The sequence below is a fragment of the Cibotium barometz genome, chromosome 44 (genome assembly GCF_041138505.1).
Source record: "Cibotium barometz isolate CiBa-2024 chromosome 44, ASM4113850v1, whole genome shotgun sequence".
Lineage (NCBI taxonomy): Eukaryota > Viridiplantae > Streptophyta > Polypodiopsida > Cyatheales > Cibotiaceae > Cibotium > Cibotium barometz.
The window spans coordinates 39,670,665-39,678,220 of NC_141089.1; positions in this window are offsets into that span (position 1 = coordinate 39,670,665).

Below are 7,556 nucleotides of genomic sequence, written 5' to 3' on the forward strand. Positions count from 1 at the left end.
AAGATGTCGAAGTGGCTTTTGTCTCCCTAAGAGGTTGTCTTTAGATGGCGATGCTCTATGGATGGGGAGGTGGCTAGCCACTCCCCATAGGTGTGGTTCTTGACATGTGAAGAAGCTAGTAACAATATGTAAAGGTGAAGAGAAGATATTATTTGGGGGGGTATATCCCTACATCATCTTCGAGGCAAGTAGTTGATGTGGTAACCATTCATGACCTAGCCATTGGTGTCTAGCATTCAACCAAGGGTATAGCCGCCACCATGCTAAGATTTCACCTTCTAGGATGTAGGTCCCATAGTTGTTGATGTTGAATAATCAACTTGAGCTCCAGTTTGTGTTGCTATATAAGAAGGCATGTGTAAAAATTGCTATTGTAAAGGCTTATATATTTGTTCACACCATTATCGGGTGCTGGCTCATGTCCTTATGTGTCAACAAAAAGAGGCTACCCCAATCGCTATTTGAACTAGTGTTGATGTAGGAGATGACCCAATCACTATTTGAACCAATGTTGATGTAGGAGATGCCCATGGATGCTTGGCCCAGTTAAAGATGCTAAGATAAGTGGCCTTGCCACATGTGTGGTGGGACTTTCTATTACTTACTAAAATGCAAGTCCTATATGCCACATTTGAAGTTCTACAGGGAATTGTTAAAACTGAAGGTGCAAGTCCCTCTTTAACAAAAGGACTTTTAAACTTTAGCCTAGCAGGTCATGCGTACAATAGGTCAAGTCCTCTATGGTGGGGGAAAGTATGTTGTTGCATACCCATGTATGGGGTATATGGTGGGGAGTATGTTGTTGCATACTTGCATACCTCTATATATGGTGAGTGTATGGCTGCATACCCCTATACAGTGGGAGTGTAGGGTTATGCACTTGTGTACTCCCACCACATCGAGAAGCTATTGTAGGACTCTACGATGCCACCTCCACAACAACCCCTTGCTAACCTCTATGTATGGGGTTAGGGTCTTAGCTTAGTTTGATCACTACTACAAGGTGGTAGACAAGCAATATAGTAGACGGACAGGAGGAGAAGTCGATGGTAGAATATCAATAAATGAGAAACAACTTTTTTGAACTATGAGATTGGGTACTTTTTGGACTGTAAGTGTATAAGATGGATGGCATGCTATGCTACACTTAACTTTATTTATTTTTTCTTTGAGAGAGGGGCACAAGAGGTGGGGAGAGCATTCTATTGGAGAGCATTGAATGAAGATAACATTTTTTTGAGGTTTGGATTCCCATGCCATGTTGTTGATGTAATAACAATGGAGAGGCCAAGCTTTACGAGAGAAAATATCTATGTGCCAAAAACATGTTGTAAGAACAAATTGGATGACACGTCATGAAATGTTCTCAAGCTAAGTTAACTTGGCCCAGTGAGAACGCGTTGTTGGTTTTTGAATGGATGTGCAAAGGTTCGAGGAAGTTGTAATTATCAATAATCTTGCTATTGGGTGGGTGCAATCTGAAGCAATTAGTGTATTTGCAACTCTTTAAACTGGAAAATAATATATCCACTAGTATTCGGAGACAAATTGTAAACTTTATACAATGGAGTTGCAAAATTGTAAACTATATACAATGGACTTAGCTCTCAAAATTCAATATACAATAGCTCAAAGATGCAGACACGTAAAATTTTGTAGTAATAATTTTTAGCTCGCAAAATTCAATATACATTAGCTCAAAGCGAGACACGTAAAATTTTGTAGTAATAATTTTTATAAAATTCTGAGTAAAAGGGCGGCCAGGTCAGTTTGAAACCGCCTCTTACACACTACGTCTCCTTCTCTCTCTCTCACTCAACACTCTTACAGACGCACACAGAGCGCTAGGGTCATGGCTAAGCATCATCCCGACCTGATCATGTGCCGCAAGCAGCCTGGCATCGCCATCGGGCGCCTGTGCGAGAAGTGCGACGGCAAGTGTGTCATCTGCGACTCCTACGTCCGCCCCTGCACCCTAGTCCGCGTCTGCGACGAGTGCAACTACGGCTCCTTCCAGGGCCGGTGCGTCATCTGCGGCGGCGCCGGCATCTCCGAAAAAATGGATTGCACTCTATATTTTCCTCTCTTTTTCCTTCTCTCTTTCCTTCTCTTTTCCTCTCTCTTTTTCTCTATCTCCTCTCTTTTTCTCTCTTGTTTTCTCCTCTCTTTTCCTGCTCTCTTTTATCCTCTCCTTCCTTCTCTTTTCGTGGTAATTTTTCTCTCTTATCTCCTCTCTTTTTCTCTCTTTTCCTCTCTTTTCCTCTCCTTTCTCCTCTCTTTTATCCCCACTTTTTCTCTCTTTTTCTCCTCCTTTTCCTCTCCTTTCTTTTAACCCCTCTTTTTCTCCTCTCTTTTATCCCCACTTTTTCTCTTCTCTTTTATCCCCACTTTTTCTCTCTTTTATCCCCTCTTTTTCTCCTCACTTTTCCTCTCCTTTCTCCTCTCTTTTATCCCCACTTTTCCTCTCTTTTCTACTCTCTTTCCTTCTCTCTTTTTCTCTTCTTTTTCTCTTCTCACTTCATCAGTAATCTTCTTTTTTTCTTTTTTCTAGTTCATCATGTGGCCAGGAAGCTCTTCAGGTGGCTCACCTGATCTTCAGGAGACCATCTTTCGGGAGTTATATAACCTTTTGGGGCACCCTCCCAGTCTTGGGGAGTTATACGGCTACATGACGGGTACTCTAAACACCCCCCAGGAGTCGGTACTACAGACTCCAAACCACCCCAACCCCACACCAGCTGAGATTACCCCAGCGGAGTCATCACAGCCCAGCCAGCTACATAGCCGAGCCCCTTCCCCCATGCCGTCCTATGTCCCTTTCTCCATGTCATCAGGAAGCCCTTCTACCTCGCAGTGTTGTCGACGTACTCCCGTGCAATCGAGACTTGGTTCTCCAGCTTCTACGAGTGGTCCACGTGTTCCCGTGCAATCGAGAGTCGCTTCTCTAGCTACGAGTGGCCAGTGTACTAGCTCGACACGACACAATAGCAGGCGTAGTAGCAAGGAGAGCAGTGGGGGATGCATGGCACAGTGCTTTGGGAGGGGTGGTGGTGGGGCGAGGATGATTCAGATGATTGAGACGTGCCTTCGGGTGATGGTACGATCTACTATGACATCACTCAGACAGGAGGCATCTTGATGGATGCACGGGGGAAGGACATCATGGCCTTCATGCACTCTGTAATTGCTAACAATTACAGAGATTGCTTTATTCACTATAAAGATCATCCAAAGAGGTTGGCTGATGAGACCCTCGCTGCTGTTCGCTCTAGGTATCCTAACCCCCCCAATGTTCAGTTCACAGATAAATGGGCCAAGTCAAAGATTGTGATGATACTTAGCAATAAAAGATCTTCGCTTAAGAGGCATGCACTAGTGGAGCTTGCCAGGCTCGAGCGAGGTCAACCACCAAGGGTCCCACCCCACACCGCTCACAAGCGTGAGTGAAAGAAAGCAATGAAGTCAGCGAAGGAGGAACCCAGTCTGTAGCACGTGGAGGCACGAAGGATCCAAATGGAGTAATATGGAAGCATGCATTTTGGAGCAAGGGGTGTTGAATCATGGGAGGCCCAATTTGTAAGTATTGATCTCCAATTATATTGTTTATGTGGTTTATTAGGAGGTTGCAAATTGTGTCATCTTGCAGCTTGATATCGTGGGCAGGTACCCTACTCCTGTCGAGACAGCCTACCACCGCCACCATCGCAGAGGAGATACATGGAGGCACTTCTATAATGACGGGTTGATTACTGTGAGGAGCAGTATATCCGGGCTACTGGAGCGCCCCCCGAGGTATTTGAAAGTAATTAAATAATGTCAATATTATAAATAAAGATTTGATTTTTCATACATTGATATATGTTGTCCCTTGTTTACAGGACCCTGCACAAGAAGATGAGGAAGAAGGAGGCGGAGAAGGGAGTGAGGACGTGGAGAATTTAGATTAGTCGTAGAAGTAGTGCTAGCTACTCTTTTTTGTACTTAGCCACAGGACATGGCTTAGCTTCGTGCTATATGTACATAAAAGCACTTTTTGAGCTATGAATTAACATACACTCTTTTTATTTTTTTGGCTTTCAATTTTCTCGTGCAACGTTCTATCAATTAATGCCTTGTGAACTAAACGTTTTGGAGTTGTAATGTTTTATTTGGAATTGTAATTAATGTCGGCTATAGACGTGCTTGCAAGAGTACTAATTAAAATGCGGTTGGCTGTAAGAATTGAATTACACAATGTGGAAATGGGATTCCTGTAACTACATAGCATACACAACATACACAGCATTCTCTTCAAGCACACAAAATTTAAAAAATATTATGTAGCGCGTCTATAAACATGTCTGTCTGTTCGAGAAGCGTCTATTCGCTCGTCTATAAACGCGTCTATAAATGCATCTATAAAGGCATCTATGCATGCGTGTCTGTTTTTTAAAATTTCTAGCAGAGAGTCTATTTATGCATCTATATGCACGTCTATAGGCGCGTCTGTTTGCTATCTTTTAGATGCGCCTTTAGATGCGGGTCTGTAGACGTGCTAATAGACATGCAAATAGACGCGCCCGTAAGTTTTTTTTAAGTTGAGTAAACGCGTCTGTGTGCACGTCTGTAGGTGCTTTGTCTTGTTGTGAAGCATGAGCCCATGGGTACATGCCATGGCATCCTATGCACATATGAGAGACAAGTTGAAGTGGATGAAGCTAATCCATACATGTGGCAAATAGAAGTGGGTAGAAGAGTGTGAATGGGACAAATCCCAAGTCAATGGACATTCCACACCTCTTTATTACAAGAAGACACTGGACAATATTAAAATGAGATTCTTTTCAAAACTTCCCACTTTAATATCTAAACTTGATATTATAAAGCTTAATCTATATAAGCAACCTCTTAGCTAGAGGTTGGTCACATTCTTCATACACCTCCTATTTATTTTCACATATATACATGGATTTTTTTGTCTTGTAACAGTTTTCTCCTAAACTTTAAGTCGATGTAATTGATTTGAAGTTCAAGGAGCTTACTTAGTGAGGATGTCATCTATTAGAATTAAATAGGATTAGGAAGATTATAGAGGATAGAAGTGAGGATTATCCATACTAATTAAACATGCCAAATAAGCTAAGAAAAAGTGATTATGCTAATAAAAATGGTAAACACTAATCAATAAATTAATAGGACATTATCAAGTATTTGCATTAAGCAATTTGGGCCTCTTACAATCTCTCCACTAAATAAGAGAGGTTCCTCTTTTACATATTATTGAGCTTTTACATGGATAAATAACCTTAGAAAAAAGGAGACCTTAGTCCCTATAATTTCTTGGATACTAGGCATGAATATATGGTGATTCCAAAAGAGACCTCTTCTTGGTTGTTTTCTTCTACTTCTTCTTCTTGGTCTACAATGTCCATTCATTATCAACATATTTGACCTCATAAGAGACCTCTTCTTGGTTGTCTTCTACTTATCCTCTTGAGTATCCTCCTGCAAGTAAGGCCTTTTGAGCCTTATTCCTTAAAAAGTAATATTTTTCAAGTCACATGTCTTTTTAGAGTCCTTGCTAGGTCTTTGGAAGGGATCCTTCAACATGATGCCACACAAGTTACTACTTAATATAAATTATACTTCAAGCTCTATATATGTTGAGGACGAGATGATTGAAATGGAAAAGGTCATCAAAACCAGAATTGCAATGTTGAAGAGATAAATGAGATCTTCTCAAAGAATGTGTAGACTAGGAAAAAAATTAAGAGCTTTATTTGATTTCATCTAGCTAAAAATCAATTGGCCATGCGGTGAATTAGTCTCTATAGCACAAGAACAAGATATGAGATAGAGGATGCAGTCTAATTAGATTTTGTGAGCCCTTTTGTGAGTCCACATTGTAGTTGTACATGCTTTCCCTTTCCATCATTCATGTGATCCCCTTCTTCAATCATGCAATCCCTTTCCATCATTCATACAATCCCTTTCTTCATTCATGCAATCACTTATTTCCATCATTCAATATGCAATCCTTTTCTTAGAAGTGGCTTTCCCTTTCCATCATTCATGTGATCCCCTTCTTCAATCATGCAATCCCTTTCCATCATTCATACAATCCCTTTCTTCATTCATGCAATCACTTATTTCCATCATTCAATATGCAATCCTTTTCTTAGAAGTGGAAGTGGAAAGGAGAGAAAAAGAGAGAAAAAAAGAGAAGGAAAGAGAGTAGAAAAGAGAGGAAAATTGGGGATAAAAGAGAGGAGAAAGAAGAGAAAAAGAGAGGAGAAAAAGAGAGAAAAAGTGGGGATAAAAGAGAGGAGAAAGAAGAGGAAAAGAGAGGAGAAAAAAAGACAGAAAAAGAGATGAGATAAGAGAAAAAGGGAAGGGAAGGGAAGGCTAGGCCAGGGAAAAATAACAAAGTGCGTCTATCTTCGCGTATAACAGCGCGTCTATAGATGCGGCTATTTGTTTCCAAACACAGAGTAGACGTGCTCTTAGATGCGCTTTTAGACGCGCTCTCAGATGCATCTAAAGACACGCTCCGACAAACGGACTATTCTAAAAACTCGAAAAGGACATGTGCCTGACACAAAAGCACAACAGTAGTACCAAAAACATTCGTTTCTTGGATACGACAAAGGACGAATCCAAAGAGAGCAACTTTCAAAGAAGATCAACCGTAAAGAGACTTACCAAGGATAGAGGTATGGAAGCTTCTTGTCCTTCTTCAAAGCTGCTTCTCTTTCTTCTCTTCCTTGTTCACCCTCTTCTCTTGTGTGCTTGGAGATGATTGTGTAAGCTTGGAGAAAAGTGTGGATGCTCGGAACTGTCTGTTAATAGCAAAGCAAGGCGATGCAAGTTTGAATGCATTACTCAAGTAAGATTTAAAGTCTATTTGGCAAACATGGTGAATTATGCTAGTGGGTCAATTACTCGAATGCTTTTCCTCATTTATGGTCTTCACGTGCAGGCTATTGTGTAAAATGCTTCCAAGGGAGAATAAATTACCGACCTCAAGAGATATGACAAGGCAACATGTGACCTCTCTTGGAGAATTAGATTACAAGCGCATCCATGCATGCGTCCAACGATTGCATTTTGTTTCGTGGACTACATAAGGATGCAAGAGAGTGTCCTACTTGTGGAGAGGCAAGATATAGAGCAGATCTCAAAACTTTGGACGTGCCTCGTAAGGTTCTGCGACATTTTCCCATAATCCCTCGCATCCAACATATGTTCAAGTGCAAATCCATTGCAGAGCTCATGTCATGGCATTCCTCCCACCATCGATCAACCGATGGCAAGTGGAGAACTCCTGCGCAGACACTCTTGTGTGGAAGCATATTGAAGACACATGGCCAAGCTTCAAGGAAGAACCTAGGAGTTTGAGACTTGGATTGGGTATGGACAGTGTGAACCCATTTGATCTCAAAAGCACCTCTTACAGTGTATGGCCAGTGATATTGGTGAATTATAATCTTTCACCCTCTATGGTGATTAAGAAAGGACATATTATGTTATCCCTTCTAATTCCAGGGAAACATAAAGTCAAAAATCCTGATGTTTAT